This window comes from Nicotiana attenuata, unplaced genomic scaffold, assembly GCF_001879085.1.
Source record: "Nicotiana attenuata strain UT unplaced genomic scaffold, NIATTr2, whole genome shotgun sequence".
Taxonomy (NCBI): domain Eukaryota; kingdom Viridiplantae; phylum Streptophyta; class Magnoliopsida; order Solanales; family Solanaceae; genus Nicotiana; species Nicotiana attenuata.
This window is the reverse complement of record NW_017671271.1, coordinates 130122-148082: the sequence shown is the minus strand read 5'-3', so window position 1 is coordinate 148082 and position 17961 is coordinate 130122.

Below are 17961 nucleotides of genomic sequence, written 5' to 3'. Positions count from 1 at the left end.
AAATATGTAGCAACGCTTCTCTAATGGCAAAAACATGGCGAGTGACTCCAGAATCAATCCACCACTCCGTAGGATATCACACCAGGTTGCATTCAAAAAGTATAGCACACAAGTCATCAACATCTTCGTGCTTTTCAAACATGTTTGCTTGACCCTTCTTCTTGTCCTTCTTCGGATCACGACAATCTGTAGATTTGTTTCAAGATTTCCTACAGTTGTAGCAATTTTCGTTGAACTGCTTCTTGCTTGGGTTGCTTTTCGGTCCAGAAGCCTGCTTCCTCTTTCTCTTATTTTGAGGAGTATCCTCAACAATATTTGCTCCCATTATTGTTGAGTTTCCACCTGCTCTCTTTTCAGCAGCTTTGTTGCCCTCTTCGATTCTCAACTGAACAATGAGATCTTCAAGCGACATCTTCTTGTGTTTGTGTTTCAAGTAGTTTTTGAAGTCCTTCCACAACGGAGGCAACTTCTCAATCATCGCTGCAACTTGGAATGCTTCATTGATGACAAGACCTTCAATGAAAATTCTATTAGTAAAAATACTAAAATTACTACTTTCAACATCATTATTAATTCGACTTATACCTTCAACAAGGAGACCGTGAATAATCAGTTGCAATTCCTGGACTTGGGATAATAACAGACTTGCTATCTACCATTTTGTAGTCCAAAAATTTAGCGGCCACGAATTTCTTCAACGAAGATGTATTTCCTTTCAAGTGCTATCCACAGTTCTTTTGATGTCTCCACATTACTCTAGACGTTATACAGATCGTCCTACAGCCCGCTAAGAATGTAATTCTTGCACAGAAAATTAGAATGCTTCCACGCCTCAATCACGAGAAAGCGTTCATTCTCTGGAGTTTCGTCGGGCAGAACAGGAACATCTTCCTTAATGAACTTCTGTAGACTTAATGTCGTCAAGTAGAAGAACATTGCTGCAACCCTTGAAATCAATCCCGAAAAATTTTTCGGGTTTTTCTGCCGGTGCCAATGTCGGTGTTGTTCGGCTTGTCGATGCATTGGCAGACACCATAGGAACAGTCTGGTTCTCGTTGTCATTCTTCATTTCTATAAAAGAATGACACAAACTAACGTTAAAATCACGTACATTTTAATCTCCAATGGAGTAGAAAACCACAAAGGTTTTAGTCTCAAGAAATAGTGAGTACAACACAAATACAGAAATAATTAAGTTCCTTAAGCTTGTTAGTATATAAAATAATTTTGGAGAACATAAAATAACGTATAAACAGAAATGAAAAATAGAAACAGAATTTAATCCAAGCTCACTGAATTCACAGTGTTTCCTTAAGGAACTTAATCCCCCCCTAGTACCCAAGGTTGTGGATTATTTTCTCCCAGGATAGAACGAATTACACACTGGTGTAGCGGTACTTCAAACCCAGTGTTTCAGCGAACACAAAGATCGGTAACAAATCACACTTACTGTTGCTTTCTTTGTAGTTAAAACAATGCAGAAGAAAGGAGGAGAACTCAGAAATTCGCATAGAAAAGGTGAGAGAATGGACAACTTATTTATAGCATCAACCTGTTAAGTTCAAACGAAGAGAGGTCAGTTATATAAAACGGTCATAACGTAAATGGCCATTTACGCAAATTAAAACGGGCAGAGGAAACTTTTTCTGTTACAAAAAACAAGCGAGCAGAGTCAATGAAACGGGTAATTTGGATTATTAATTTTCCGTTACAAACACGGATAATGAAACGTTAATAATTACTATTAACAAATAAATTTGGTCCAAAAAATTAATCAATCAATTGACCGAAGCCGAAGCCGAACTCGAAGCCGAGCCGGGCGAGCGACAGTGACGACGACGCGAGGCTTGCCTTCTTAACTCTTTAAGAGCTAAAAGAAGAGCAATTGTATATATACCCATCAAAAACCTTTTCCTCTTCCAATATGGGACTATGTCCCATTGTCAAGGAGGAAACTTAAAATTTTATTTTCCCTCCATTTTCCATTCACCCTCTTTTAAGCTTATTTTAGCTTAAAAAGCTCTACAGAATTGAAGTCCATACTCGGTTATTATTTAACTCCTATCTAGAGGCTCAGGCTAGTGTTAGAATAATGAATAAACTCGGCGTGGTCCTATTTGTTTGGAAAAATGACACTGTATAGTCGCTGTAAAAATAATAATCGAAAAATGTATAAAGTTTGCATATTTTTTGTGTATATATATATGTATACATTATGTATGTTATATACTAAAACTATACAAATTTTATACACTTTTTTGGCTATCAAATATAAATAGTTTCTAGCGCGATTTAGAAGTGATAATACCCCTATTTGTTTTATTTAATGAGAATTGTCATTTTTGAGAAGTAAAGAATAAATTTAATAAGAATTATCTTAAAATTATACAAAGTGTCTTAATATATTGTAAAATTAAGTGAGGTGTTCGGATTAGGTGACTATTTTGAACTGGACATGAATGAAAATGTAGAACCAACAAAAATAGCGTTGGTCCTAAGTGGTACTTTGTCCGAAGTTTATAAGGGACTGTTTGGAAAGTCAACCTGTAATTGGATTTGAGTGTAATTGGATCTAATTATACAGTTTTGACATATTTGTCTAATCAAATAACTACTTGATCATCATGTAATTGGTTGTAATTGAGAGGACGTAATTACACTCTGCAATTTTCAATGGGGAGCTAAGAATTGCTGGTAATTATATGGTGTAATTACTACGTTATTTTTTGAATCTTTTTTCTTTTATTTTTAATTTACTTTTTATTTCTATTCTTTTTTTGTTTTTAATTTTTTTTTAATGTTTTTTCAAATATTATTTTGTTACAATATTTATTTTTATTTTCTTATTTCTCTTTTTCCAATTTTTTACTTCACGTGTTCCTACATAATTTTTTATATTTTATTTCTTCTTAAATTTTTTTAATTATACTTAGCTATGTTATTATTCTACAACAACAACAACAACGAGTATAGTCCCACAAGTGGGATCTGGGGAGGGTAGTGTGTACGCAGACCTTACCTCTACTCCCGATGGGGTAGAGAGGATGTTATTATTCTAATTTTTCTAAAATATTATATGTCGTAATCTTAGAATGAATAAGTCATCCACAACCTTGACTTATAATGAATGATGTCATTAAAGTTAAACTTTATTTTGGATATGGTTATATGCAAACTTAACTACGTTAAAATGATAGATTACTTTTTAATATTTAAATAATATTCTCATTTTCTACTATTCTAGTCTGGAACTACTACTCCTAATATTAAGAATAATAAATTATTAATAAACTTAGGATATAATGTGTGATATCATTAAAGTAGGATCCCATTGTAGAATGAAGTTAGAGACTTATGTTTTTCTTTTCTTGAATTACAGTTACTTAAATTATGTTGAAACTAATTTAATATTATGTTGTAATTTTTACATGAGACTATTATGTTAATTTTGTTTTTTTGGATTTTTAATATATGTTATTTTTTTCGCTTCCATTTTATTTGCTTTAGTAGTATTCACTTAATAATTCAGATTGCATGCCATTCATTATTCAGTTAGAATTGATTGATTATTTTTTCGTAAAATATTTGAGTAATGTTGTGGCATTATATTTATAAATATTAATCATCTTATCAAGCATGAAGTCCATGATATTCTTATAAAATATGTGCTTTTAGTTTTTATAATTGATTAAAGTATGTATATAAATTATTTTTACCATATTAGTTACAAATATATGATTAGTAATTGATATATTTTCAAGAAACAATATCTATCTTAAATGTCAAATTTAATATTATTTATAAAGGCATATATTTGCTAAATCTTAACTTTTAATTTTTGATTATTAACTTTACATTTAAAATTTAATTTAACTGTGTAATTACACTTGTGCAATCAAACAGTATACTTGTAATTGTACTGTAATTACATTATGACAAACAAACAGGTCATCATAATTATAAACTGTGGAATTATTAGATTATGTAATTATTACCCTAATAATTACACCAAATTCAATTACCTGATAGCTTTCTAAACAGACCCTAAAGGTTTTCAGTGAGGTATAATAGAACCAATTCTACGAACTAAATAAGAGAATCATATCTTTGAGGTGTATTATGCTAGCTATGGCTTCCATAGCCGTTTTAGCTTAGAACCACAAGTAATCTTCCTTAGAGTAACAATAACATAGTATTTCCCAAAGTGAAGAGAAACCAAGACTAATTTTGCATGCAACCAAATATAATACATAGAGACACGCATAATATCTTGGCGCTTAGTTGTTAGGAGACATCAATTATTGCTTTTGATGTGAAATTAAAAATGGAATCTTTTCAGCGTGAATTATTGTTCTAAAAAAAATCATTGCTCCTTAAATCATATTAAAGAACAATGCTTGGTTTTTGTACACCCCATTCTCATTAAAGCTGGATCAATTGGAAGTCAACATTTCCTAGCACGCTACATAAAAAACGAGATTTTAATTGGTATACCTAGGGGCGGATCTATATGGAAGGAGTGAGTTTAGGTGAACTCATACTTTCCTCATACTTTCCTCCTTAGACTTGTATTTTAGTGAACTCATACTTTCCTCCTTAAATATTTTAGTGAACTCATAACACTTGTATTTTGTTCAATAAGTATGTGTAAACTCATGCTCAAGTGGGCACTTCGGCTCAGTGATCAATGAGTGTACCTTTCGCCCTAAGGTCAGGGGATCAATCCATGCTTGCTCCTAGACTTTTTAATTACATATGCTTCTGTTTCTTTATTGTTTTCTTTTTCTTTCTTGATTACTCGGCCTTAAATTATTCTTTAAAAAGAAAACTTTCACTAAAATATCTATCTATCTATCTATCTATATCTATATTATTATAAATATGAATACAATGTTAATAGATAAAAATAACCTTACAATATTAATTGTCTTTTATATGTCGAAAGGATAAAACTATAATATTAGTTACAATTTCACTTGGACAATGAAGCTGGACGACAAAGTATTTGAGTGTACTTCAAATTCAACTAAAGCATTACTCCTTAGAAATAATAATTTATGACAGACGATAGAATTCCAATGCCACCCAAATTCATTAACAAAATTATACAAGTGCTTGTATCAAAATAAGACATTGATAGTAGATGACAAGCAAAGACCTTACATAAACTAAAATACTCTTTATAGGAGTATTAAAAGTCAAATTAGAGTCTTTTTTAGCTTATAATCCCACCACAAATACAAAAACAAGAGCCGTGTTCGACTTTATTTTTGTGAGTTCATTGTTTCAGTATTTAATCGTGCTCTATCTAGTATTAATCCCAATATTATTTAAAGCCATTAAATTTTATTTTTCTGAAAACATCTTATTATGTGTTTAATTGACGGACTTTATATCCTGTGATATATTCTTTAATGAAAAAAGTTTTTTTTTTGGAAAAAAATTATAATATTTTAAAATCTATCAAAGAATTTTAAATTCAACTAAACTATTATTCCTATATTTAGCTATAATTATGAAACCAGAAACCCTAAAATTAAATGTGCTTAACTTTTCCTTCGTCGTGGCAATTCTAAAACATGTGAATTTAAGATATTTGGAAACATGTTAACCTTTTATTTTCTCTTTAATTTGTTGTTAAGCATTTATTTTCAAGTTACAAAATTTCTCAAAGAAGACCAATGCATGTTAGATTAGGTTTGAAATGAAGTATATGAGTCGAAGTTTAATATAACTTTGACTTATTTTCACAATTAAATACTCTTATGCCATGAATTGCCTCCAAAATCAAGATTTACATTCAGATAAAAATGAAAAAAGCCATAAAATATTGTTAGCAATGTATTATTTGTAGTGTTTGGTTAAAAAGGTTATTAGAGCATGTGTACGATTAAAACTTTATTGCTTTGAATAATTTACTCGCAGTCACTACGACATACTTTTTCAAACAATTGAAATAATCATTACAAATATATTAAATTATAGTGATGGTGCTAAACCGTAAATTAAATTTAATAATTTGGCATGAAGCACCTATCGTTAAGCTTCAGACAATTGAAATAGTTAACAAGGGTTTTGGAGGTATAATGAACATTGATGAATCGTTTAGTGAAAAAGTAAGGAGATTTGGAGGTAACTTTCATCAAGTGTTACGAGTAGTTCTAAAATTGACGAGAGCGGAGACCGTAAATAGATGTCTGATAAATCATACTTCTAGCTCAAATAAAAAATATTCAGCTAGAATAGATCCATCATTCATGAGGAACAAAAGAAGATGTATAATAAGAGATGATTTGGTCTTATTCCAAAATAATTGTTTGTCAATCCCAACAGTTATGTTAGTACTTGAATTTTAGTAATTTTCATCAATAAATAAAAATGCAAGTTCTCTAAAATACATTATGAAAATAGCTATAATAACTAATAAAATAGAATATGTCGATCAAGTAGATGAGATGTTGATTGTCAAAGTACTCGGTGAAAGTAAAATCTTTTTTATTTTTGATTCCGTAACATGTTAGATTAGGTTTGAAATGACCTATATGTTAAAGTTTAATATTCCTTTGATTGGCTTATTTTCACAATTAAATGCTCTTATGCCATGAATTATCTTTAATTTCAAGATTTGCATTCAATTATATTCAGATAAAAACAAAAAGGCCATAGAGTAATGTTAGCAATGTATTATTTGTAGTGCTTGGTTAAAAAGGTTCTTAGAACATGTGTATGCTTAAACTTAATTGCTTTGAATAATTTACCCAGAGTCGGTACGATATATTTTTTCAAATAATTAATATAACTATTACAAATATACTAAAACATAGTGATGGTGCTAAATCGGAAAGAATTTTTTTTTAATAATTTGGCATGAAACACCTATGGTTAAGTGTCAGTCAATCCAAATAGTTAACAAGAGCTTTAAAGGTATACTGAACATTGATGAATCATTTGGTATAAAGTAATGAGATTTTGGAGGTAATATTCATCAAGTGTTACAAGTAGTGTCAAAATCGACGAGGGCGAAGACTGTAAATAGAAGTTTGGTAAAAATCATACTTCTAGCATCAAATAAAAAAAATTCAACCAACAATATATACAAGAGCTAGAATAAATCCATCATTCATTACAAATATGGAAGATATTTGGTCTCCTTCCAAAATAATTGGTTGTCAATTCCAGCAGTTATGTTAGTGCTAGATTTTTTAATAATTTTCATCATTAAATAAAAATGTAAGTTCTCCAAAATTTATGGAAACAACTATAATAACTAGCAAAATAAATATGTCAATCAACTAGATGAGATGTCGATTGTCAAATTATTCGGTGAAAGTAAAATCCTTCTTATTTTGACTCTGTAAAAAGATGATAGTAATACATACTAAAATATTTTAATACAAAATAACTTTTCACCACACATTTTTGTAGTCATATTATTTATATATTTAAATGCTAAAATCTTCTTCTCATTCCTATAGTAAAAAGCTACAAGAAAACACAAGTTCTTATAGTTCGATCTGTAAATGAATGCACACCAAAGTCTTTCTTACCCGCATTGTTTACATAAATAACTAAAAAGTAATAGTGATAATTAAATATACATGGTATGAATTAGCAAAAAAAAGTGATAGTTTATAAGATATAAGTTGCACGAAATTAACACTGTTTATTATTAGTCGTGTATATTGTACTGTACTTATTTTACCATCTTTTTCCGTCTTTCTCTTCTTAGTTGGACTGTTACGTGTGAAACACGTACAAAGAAACTAGTTTCTTAAAATATGGTAATTTACAGGAAAATATAATTACATAAAAAGATCTACATAATAGGATAGATGAATAATCTTTTAATAATTGTTAGCTTGCTATATATAACATAAGATATTTAAAACTGTAAGTAATGATTCTTTTATTGATAATTTTCAAAGTATAAAAACTCGCCGAGGACATAAATAATGCTAATAATATTAACTAGAGTTTGCTCGGCAACTTGGATCATCGTAAAAAAATTTATATTGTCAAATCATATAGTTATCTATAGATAATTGTGCACCCTTACTCTTAAAATCCTGAATACGCATCTGGATATACCTCGATACCTTGTTCATTTTGTTTATCCTAAAAACAGATAACAATTGAATTCATACGTGGCTTTAAGGACACGTGATTTTACTTGGCACAAAATGAGAAAATATGTAAATTGATATTGAAATTGACTTGCAAATAGAGATAAAAGCAAATCGAAATAAACGTATATCTTTGGCTCTCGAGTTAGGTGGCCCTCGAACCAAACGAATATTCTACTGGAAAATATGAACAGAGCAACAGAGTATTGAAAGCTTAAGAGAAAGGTAGTATATTGCTTTTTATTTGCGTGAATATGATGCCTTTTACAAATGATTAGACCACTTTTATATAGTAGGGGAGTCCTACCTTTGATATAATTTTAAATACAGTAAGAAATCCTATGATTAGCTAATTAATCGGCCTCTTCTTGATACGTGCCGAGATTTTCGCCGTGAACTCGCCCGATTGCGGCTATTTTGGCTTTCCGTCATTTGTCTCCTTCCCTCGATCTTGCTCGATCTATATCCTGCCTGGTTTCAGTCTTGGCCTACCTCGATCCCGACCGGTCTCTGGGTCTTGAGCTCGATAATCTAACTTTACACCGCGGTCTGATATAACATGGGCTCGAACCTTGGCTTGCCTTGCTCCATGACAAGCCCGATTTTGATCGTATACAGATAGTCCCCTCGTTTCTCAGTGAGAAGACGACGAGAAACAATATGAAATTTTCCAATCCCATCTCGATTGGTCATGACGTATGATTGGGTCCAAGCCTACACTACTATTGAGTAGCGAGGGTGGTCGATGCAGTTTTACCCAACTAGGTCGGGATCGAATCCATAGGGAGTTAATTTTTTTGGAATTAGATTTATATCTAAGTCTAGATGCGGGTTTTGCTCTTAATTACACTTCCACACATGTTTGGTTTGATTCTACTTCTATTTCTATTCTATTGCATGCAATATTTGAAACTAAGTATAATGTTTTTGTTGTTGATTTTCAAGGGTTTAAAGGGACTAGGGTAGTGACTTCCACCTAGGTGGACATATAACGGGTAGCAAGAATCTAGGGCAATCATGTGATTAGTTGGATCATAATATAGCTATCACACCTAGGTACTCACTCTATACCTCTCGGTAGTTTGAGCGATTTTGACCAATTTGGCTTTCTCAAGTCCAAATGGGTATTCATGCAATTCAAGTGATATTAGCTCAAGTCGGGTATTACTATCTCTAGGTTTAACCCTTTAATTGGGGCTATCAATTTCTTGAGTTCACCCTACTTTCTTGTTAGCCTAGTTTTCCTAGACTTAGTCCCTCTTTCTCAAGTAGAGACTAAGTCATAAAGGCATGAATCGGTGTTTGCAACTACTACTTCTATAGTTCTAGCAAGAACTAGGCTAAATATCACTAACCCATACACATTCAAGCCCTAAAATTCAATACCCATCAAATACCCACACTAGGGTTGGGTCACAACCCTAGCTATGGGTTTAGCTACTTATGGAAATAACAACAATTAAAGACTAAAAGAAGATGAAATTCATAATACTAGATTGAAAGATAAAAATCTAATGTTGAAAGATAATTCTAGTACAAAATTTCCCAAAACGGAATGTACAGTCGTCTCACGTGCTCAGATAATACATATCATCACCTAAAAATGATCAAAAGTTCTATTTATACTAAGCTAAAATTTTCGGACAAAAATACCCCTGCGGAGGTTGTGCGGCCGCGTAATTCTGAGTGCGGCCGCATTCTTGCTTTTGCGGCCGCGTAATTCTGATTGCGGTCCCCATTCTTCAAATCTGGATCTGGGCTGAGCTGAGATTCGCGGACCACATAATTTCAATCGCGGCCGCGTAGGTGACTTCTGCGGCCGCACAATTCTACCGCGGACCACACTTCTCTCTTTTGCTCAAGTTGTGAGCTCTCTAACTTCATGCACTGTGGTCTGCATAATTTCCACCGCGGCTGCGGAGCCTATTATGAGAATGTAACACGCTCTGAATCTCCCTTTCGCAGTCCGGGTATTTCTGATCACGGCCACGTTGTGGCTTTTGCGGCCGCACAATATTTGTGCGGTTCGCGTGTTATATCTCTTGGCTCAGTCTTGGTTTTTGTTCAAGTTTTGACTCCTTTATGAGCTGATTATGACTTCTTTGGCTTATTTTGAACAATTCCTGCAAGCAAGTACATTATATTAGTTTCCGTGAATACCTTCATGCATTTTTGGCCCAAAACACAAGTAAAAGAGAGCAAATAATAGGTTAAAATCCCTACTTATCAACTCCCTAAACTTAAGCGTTTGCTTGACCTCAAGCAAATAAGGTAATTCCAACCTCCACTAAAACAGCAGGATATTTCAGCTGCCCTAATGTGAATCAATCATGCATCAATTGGGACTAACAATTACCCTCAACGCAATTGAATTATCAACTACACCATGCTTTGACTTTTTGAGTACCATAGCTCTAATGTGACACTAGAGCATCAAGAGTTGACTTAACTCACCAAGGAAGCTCGCTCTATTGCGTAGGTCATCGTGGAACCCAAACTCCTCCTCCTCTACTCTCCATAAGCAAATCTCACTTTAGATTGTAACACTCAAAACAAGGATTGTGAAGAAGTACGCTCATCTCTCTCAAAAGAATGTCACAAGTCCGGCTCTAAGTACCATAAGCTTGCCCCTTATGTAAATCACCACTAATGTAAGCTCACTCAACTCGAAATCATATAGGGCTTTTGTGGGGATGTAATGAAGGATTTTGGATCAAGGTAGGACTTAGCGGCATATGATGGTTTAATCTTTACTTAAGCACTCCATTTTCTCATTTCGGCTCATACTTTCTTGACTTTTCTTTTTCCTTAGGGGGACTAGAGAGACACAGTGTCACACTTTCTTGCTCATGATAATCATTTTTCTCCTTTTCTAATCATTCCATGCCTTTCATCATTGCTTTCTTTGAAACCCTTCAATTTTCACTTTCTTTTTGACATATTTATTTTTTGGCCTTTCTTTCTTTTCTTTGCCTTCCCTTTTCTTCATTTCTTTTTTTTCTTTGTACCTTTTGTCACTTTCACATTCCTCGTCTCTCCCCAAAACTTATGCTTTTGCCAATTGTCTAAAAGAATGCCAAGGAAAGATCCGGTGCCAAGAGAGGGTCATTATAGAACGGATAAAGGCTAGTAACGTGATTATTGAAAGAAAAGGGCTTCGGCTCAAAGGGGTAGACTAGGGATATCATAATGGTAGGCTGTAGAAGCTTTCAAGTTTCAAATTTTGATCAAGGAGAGCCTACAATCATTTCTCAAGTCGAGCTACACTTAGAATTGCGCCTACACAAACATTCAGGGAAAGTTCTAGACTTATTGGCACGAGACTCGGACTTGCAATTCAATACCTCACCTCTCAAGCTGCTGGATTGTTAAAGAGAATAGGGTCGAGGGCCCACAAAAACCCTAGCTAAGATTGAACATCACAAATGGCTCAAAGAAACCACTCGATGATTGTTTTAGTCAACACAAGAGTCTAAAGGTCACGGCTAGAGCTATTCTTTGCCAATCAACTTGTTTCTATCCATAAGGTCGAAGGTAAATCTATTAGGACCAAGTGAAGCCTGCTTGAGACAATTGTATTCATTACTACTATTTACACCAAAGCATAAAGAAAACGGACTCAATCCTTTAAGAAGGTTGTCACGCCATCCATCATTGGGAAGAGCCACCCGGTTCGCACAACATCCACCTTTGGAAAGAACCGTGGCATTAAGAAAACCAAAGGCTATTGTCAACATAAAACTTAAAAAAGAAGCTACTAAAGGAAATAAGAAGCTATGCTACGAAGGGAAAATAATGAATATATACATAAAGGGAAATGAATATATACATCAAATGGTAAAAATATATACATACCAAATGTGAAAATAACGAATATATACATACCAAAAGTAAAAAATAACGAATATATACATACCAAAAGTGAAAATAAAGATAAAGAAAAATAGTATACTGGTTATTACATACCAAATGTCATAAATCCAAAATGGACCACCCCCCAAATGAAAGATAGCATTGTCCTTAATGCTAATAACAAATAAGAACAGGGAAAAGGAGTAGAGAGTAAAGAAAACTCCCTATGTGGCCTCTGTCTGCATTGGGTCCTCAACCTGAACAGGGTCCTCAGCATCCTCTAACTGTATCTCCACATCCTCTGACTGGGGGGACCACGGGGTTGCTGAGCATCTGAATCAGCTCCTCAGTAGTGTGTGATGCTGGAGCTGGCTCCTCTGACTGGCCAGCTGCTGCCCCTGTTGCCTCGGGCTCTGCTGCATGTGCTGCTGGGACTGTCTCCTCCATGAGAAGGTCCATAGGCAAATATCCCGCATGTGCAATCTTCTCAACCTCCTTAGCCAACTTCCCGACCGACTCCTTGTGAGTCTTTCTCAGCTTCTTCACCTACTTCCCCAAATCCTTGATTACCTTCCCATGTGCATCAAGAGTATCCCTAATCTTCTTCTGGTCGTCCAGAATCTTCTTCTAGTTGTTCAGAATCTTCTTCAATGAGTCCTCCACTGATGAAGGTACTTGAAGCTCTACTGGGACTGAAGACTGTGCTGCCATTCCACTAGATATGGCAGACAGCTTTGTGGTAGTTGACTGCATCTAGTTGTTAAGACTGGCTAGTGTCTAGGAAACCCTCAGTGCAGTCTGAGGGTAGGTAGAAGATGAAGGCACTGACAGTGGCACTGAAGATGGAGGAGGCATGGCTGCTACTCCAGTAGAAGTACCAGTTGCTGTGGAAGGCTCGGTAGCTGATCCAGTGGCCACTACCCCTGGCTCTTCAGAATGACCAGTAGAGGTAGTGGCTTTACCCTTGAATTTAGGGTTGTCCGGTCCCTGGAGGTGATACCATGAGAAAGGCTTTTTAGACTTCACCTCCACATCAAAGTGTCGCGACTCAACCCCTTGGCCTTTGAAGTACTTAGTGAGGAAGTTGGGGTAGGGATAGGATCTTTCTTCTTTCTGGACTGCGTTGGAGATGTTGTAGGAAATCGAGTTCCCTACATTAATTGGATATCCTGCCATGATGGAAGCTACCAACACTGCTCTGGAAAGTGGGAGGACATTTTCATGCTGGCAAGGATCAAGACGGCTGCACACGAATGTTTGCCACCCTTTAGCTTCAAAGTTAAGGGTGTTTCTAATGATTGGCACTCCTGCTGTGAGCCATACAAGTGTCGTCCCCGAAATAGCAAGAAACTCAGCTAGCCATGGGCAAACTGCCTCACCCAAGGCTAGCTTCTCCAAGTATTGCACCACCTCAGCCTCCTCGAACCCTACATATCTATTCAAAGCTTGGCCATCAAACCGGATTTTCAAGTTCCGGACCTTCGTCACTTTTGTACCCTTTTTTATATGGGTAACATTGGCATAAAACTCCTTGACGAGGTATTCATTGGCATCATGTGGATGGCCGGAGAACCATTTCCATCCTTGTCTCTCCGAGAATTGCTTTAGAACATTTGGATTGTGTTGGCTCAGGTCCTTGGTTATGAATTGACACTCAAGGGTGAGCGACCTTTAGGTCCACCATTCCCGAAATTTGGCATAAGCTTCCTCACTCACAAACCTATCAGCCCACACTTCCGGGTTCCTTGATCTAGCCAGGCCTCCCACAACTGTATCACCCCCTCTCCCGTCATCCGAGACTACGTCATCATCATCTAAATTGATTGGTACTGAGGGAACATGTGCAGAAGAGGGTTCATAATCTTCACTATCCCCTTCCGACCCCCTAGATGAACCCTCAGAGGAAGAGGACTCATCATCCAAATGCAATCTCCCCTGGATTTGTTGGGACTGGACTTCCGGTTGTGCTTGCCCGGAGTCTCCTTTAGAAGCCTCCCTGGATGGGACATACTCCTGGTGTCTGAAGTGTCCTGGGCTCTATTGGCGGTTGCTTTCTTGCCAATTACTTTTTGAACTGACAGAGGTATGTTGGGTTTTTCACGACCTCGGCCTTGGGAGGGTTCTGCCCTCCCTTTGGAAGTATCACCTCTACCTCGGGAACGCACCATTGTCTGCAACATACAAGTAGTGAAAGTAAGTTAGGATTGGGGTTCAACATGTGTTAAGGCATTACAGAAGAAATGAAAGTCAGTGCTTCTCAGAACAGGGCAGCGCGGACCGCACAAAAGTGAGTGCGGCCGCGAACTGCCCATCGCGGACCGCATAAAAATGAACGCGACCACGAAGAGGCCAGGATCAGACTACCGGCTCTTTGAAGTTGATCAACCGCGGACCGCATAAAAGTGAATGCGGCTGCGGAAGACCCATCGAGGACCGAACAATTTTGGGTGCGGGCCCAAAAACAAATTAATGAGTGTCTGAAGTTCACATGCCGGACCGCATAAAATTGAGTGCGATTGTGAAAGATCATTCGTGGACCGCACAAAAGTGACCGTGTTCACAAAATCTAGCAAATATCAGTGCCTCTGAAGTAGGGTATCGCGGACCACACAATTGTGTACGGGGCCGCATACCCTATCACGGACCGCACAAAAATGTGCGCGGCCGCGAAGTTCAAATCACATCGGTACTAAGGAACATCTGATACTAGGGTTTTCACTAATTAAACAAAATTTATGGGAATAAACCATGCAAAGCTACTAACCCCAGCCCCCATTATGCATTTTATCACTACCCATATCATTTTAAGCAAGATTTAAGCATCAATTCGACATTTTGGCATGAATTTAATGCTAGATAAAAAGAAAACTAAAAAAAGGGAAAAGAAAAGAAAAAGAAGGAATTAAATCATTGAAATGAATCATACCAGTTATGAAATGTAGCAAGAAATCACAATTGATGAAAATTGGATGAGATTGAAATCAGGAACAAATGCACAGTGCTTTAGGTGTGTGTGAGAAGTCAGGGTTTGTAAAGTGTGAATAGTTTCAAGAAGGTATATTTATACTCTGAACCTGTGACCCCACCACTTACCTGAGTGCGGCTGCAAAATTTTATCGCGGTCTGCACTCTTTACCTTTGTGTAGCTCACCATGACACTCCAGGGCGCGGTCCGCATAAAAATGGCCGCGGCCGCACAATTTGTGCGCTCCGCAGAAATTTGAGTGCGACCGCGAACTCTTAAGGACTTTTGACAGGCCAACTTCAGAGAGTTGGCAATTTCCATCATCCATCTGCACGACCGCGGACAGATTTTTGCGGCCGCGAAGTGCATGTGCGGTCCGCATAATATTGGGCGCGGTCCGCGAAAGTTCATCACTTAGCCACCTTTTTTCCTTGTTAATTTCCTGCACTGCACAACCAATTCCTACACACACTTCACAACCAGTTAGTCCAAAACAATGCCTAGTCTAAGAAGAAAATCAAAAGAAAGAAAAACACATGGGTTTCCTCCCAAGAAGCGCCTGATTTAACATCGCGACACGATGCATGTTGCCATCATTCACTTGAAATGGATCAATGCCACAATGTGGCCATCATCAATCTTACCAAGGTAGTGCTTCACCTGGTGCCCATTGACTCTAAAGATCTCACCATTCTTGTTTTTCAAATCTAGAGCACCAAAAGGAGTCACATGAACCACTTCAAAAGGACCGCTCCACTTCAAAAGGACCGCTCCCGAAAACATCCATGACTGAGAGTTGAATAAAAGAACAAGGTCACCTTCTTTGAATTCTTTGTTCCGGATATACTTATCATGTAGGTACTTCATCTTGTCATTATACAAGGATGAACTGGAGTAAGCATGGAACCGGAACTCATCAAGTTCATTCAATTGCTCCACCCGAAGATTGGCAGCTACATCCTACTCAAGGTTCAACTTCTTCAACGCCCACATGGCTTTGTGCTCTAATTCCACCGGGAGGTGACATGCTTTCCCAAACACCAACCGATACGCAGACATGCCAATTGGATTCTTGTAAGTTGTTCTATAGGCCCATAAAGCATCGTCAAGTTTCCTTGACCAATCAGTCCGATTTGCATTGACAGTCTTGGATAGAATACTCTTGATCTCCCTGTTTGAGACTTCAACCTGTCCACTTGCCTGGGGTGATAGGGGGTTGACACCTTGTGAGTGACACCATACTTGGAGAGTAAAGTGTCAAAGGCTTTGTTGCAAAAATGAAAACCCCCATCACTAATGATGGCCCTTGGGGTGCCAAACCTTGTGAATATATTTTTCTTCAGGAACGCCACCACACTCCGTGCTTCATTGTTGGGCAAAGACACAAATTCAACCCATTTGGAAACGTAATCCATAGCAACAAGAATATAGGTGTTCCCACACGAACTCACAAATGGACCCATAAAGTCGTTGCCCCATACATAAAAAATATCAATCTCAAGGATGGTGTTAAGAGGCATCTCATTCTTCTTGGCAATTCCACCGGCCCTTTGGCAATCATCACACCGCTTAACAAGCTCGCTAGAATCTTTGTACAAGGTAGGCCAATAGAATCCACAGCTTAGGACCTTTGTAGCAGTTCTCAACCCACCATGGTGACCACTATTAGGCGAAGAATGACAAGCTTCAAGAATACCCAATTGCTCTTCTTTTGGAACACATCTCCGGATATCCCCAATGGCCTCTTCATAGTCCGGTCCTCCATTTGAAACCTCATGGAAGTAGGTCTTGGTTTCCCAATCCCCAATGTCTTGAACAGAGAATATGGCATCAAGTTAATGCTTGCTCCCAAGTCACACAAAGCTTTGGCGAAATTGGCACTACCTATAGTGCATGGGATTGTAAAGGCACCAGGATCTTCTAGCTTTGGAGCCATGGAATGTACAGTGACACTCACTTGATATGTCATTTTGAACGTTTCACAGTTCATTGATCTCTTCTTTGTTACCATGTCTTTCATGAACTTGGCATACCCCGGCATTTGTTCTAGAGCTTCAACAAAAGGCACATTTATGGACAAACTTTTCATCATATCAATGATTTCTTGAATTTGTTCTCATTGTTTTGCTTTGCTAGCCTTTGAGGATATGGTGGAGTAGGCCTTGGCAAAGGAGCCTTGGCTTTGGGCACTACCGTTTCCGGTATGTCTATCACATGTTCCCTAAACGGGTTCACATCATTTTGTGTCTCCTCCACGTTGTCATCAATGTCTATCCTCACTTTATCATTCACCTTCTTATCATTTACTTGCACATCATTGCTTTGCTCATCATCATCTTGCACCAACATATTATCACTCACAATCTTTCTTGGATTAGAGGTACTAGCAACTCCACCTCTACCACTTCTTGCAATCACCGCCATTGCATGGCCCGTATTGTTCCCACCCTTCGGGTTTACTACCGTATCACTTGGTAGTGCCCCCTTAGGGCGAGTATTCAAAGCTTGAGAATTTTGGCCAAGTTGGACTTCCAAGTTGCGGATAGAAGTATTTTGGGAGGCCAATTGGGCATCGGAGTCGGCATTTTTCTTCATCATTTGCTCGAACATGAATTTAATCCACCCCATCTCATTGTTGGTAGAGCTAGGACCTTGTGACGGAAATGGAGGCGGGTTGTTCGGTTGTTGATACATCGGGGGCCTTTGAAAGCCCGACCCCGATTCCCTTGATTATTGTTGTTCCAACCGCCTTGGTTGTTATTGCCTCCCCAATTGCTATTATTGTTGCCACCCCAATTGCCTTGATTACCCCAATTTTGATTGTTTTTGTTTTCCCAATTGCCTTGGTTGTTGTTGTTGCCACTATTCCAATTTCCTTGTTGACCTTGATTGCCCCAATTTCCTTGGTTTCCCTGTGATCTCCACTGTTGTTGATTCGGAGCATTGCCCTGTCGACCTTGATAGTTGTTGACATATTGAACCTCTTCACTTTGATCATCATATGCATCATCTTGATTGTAC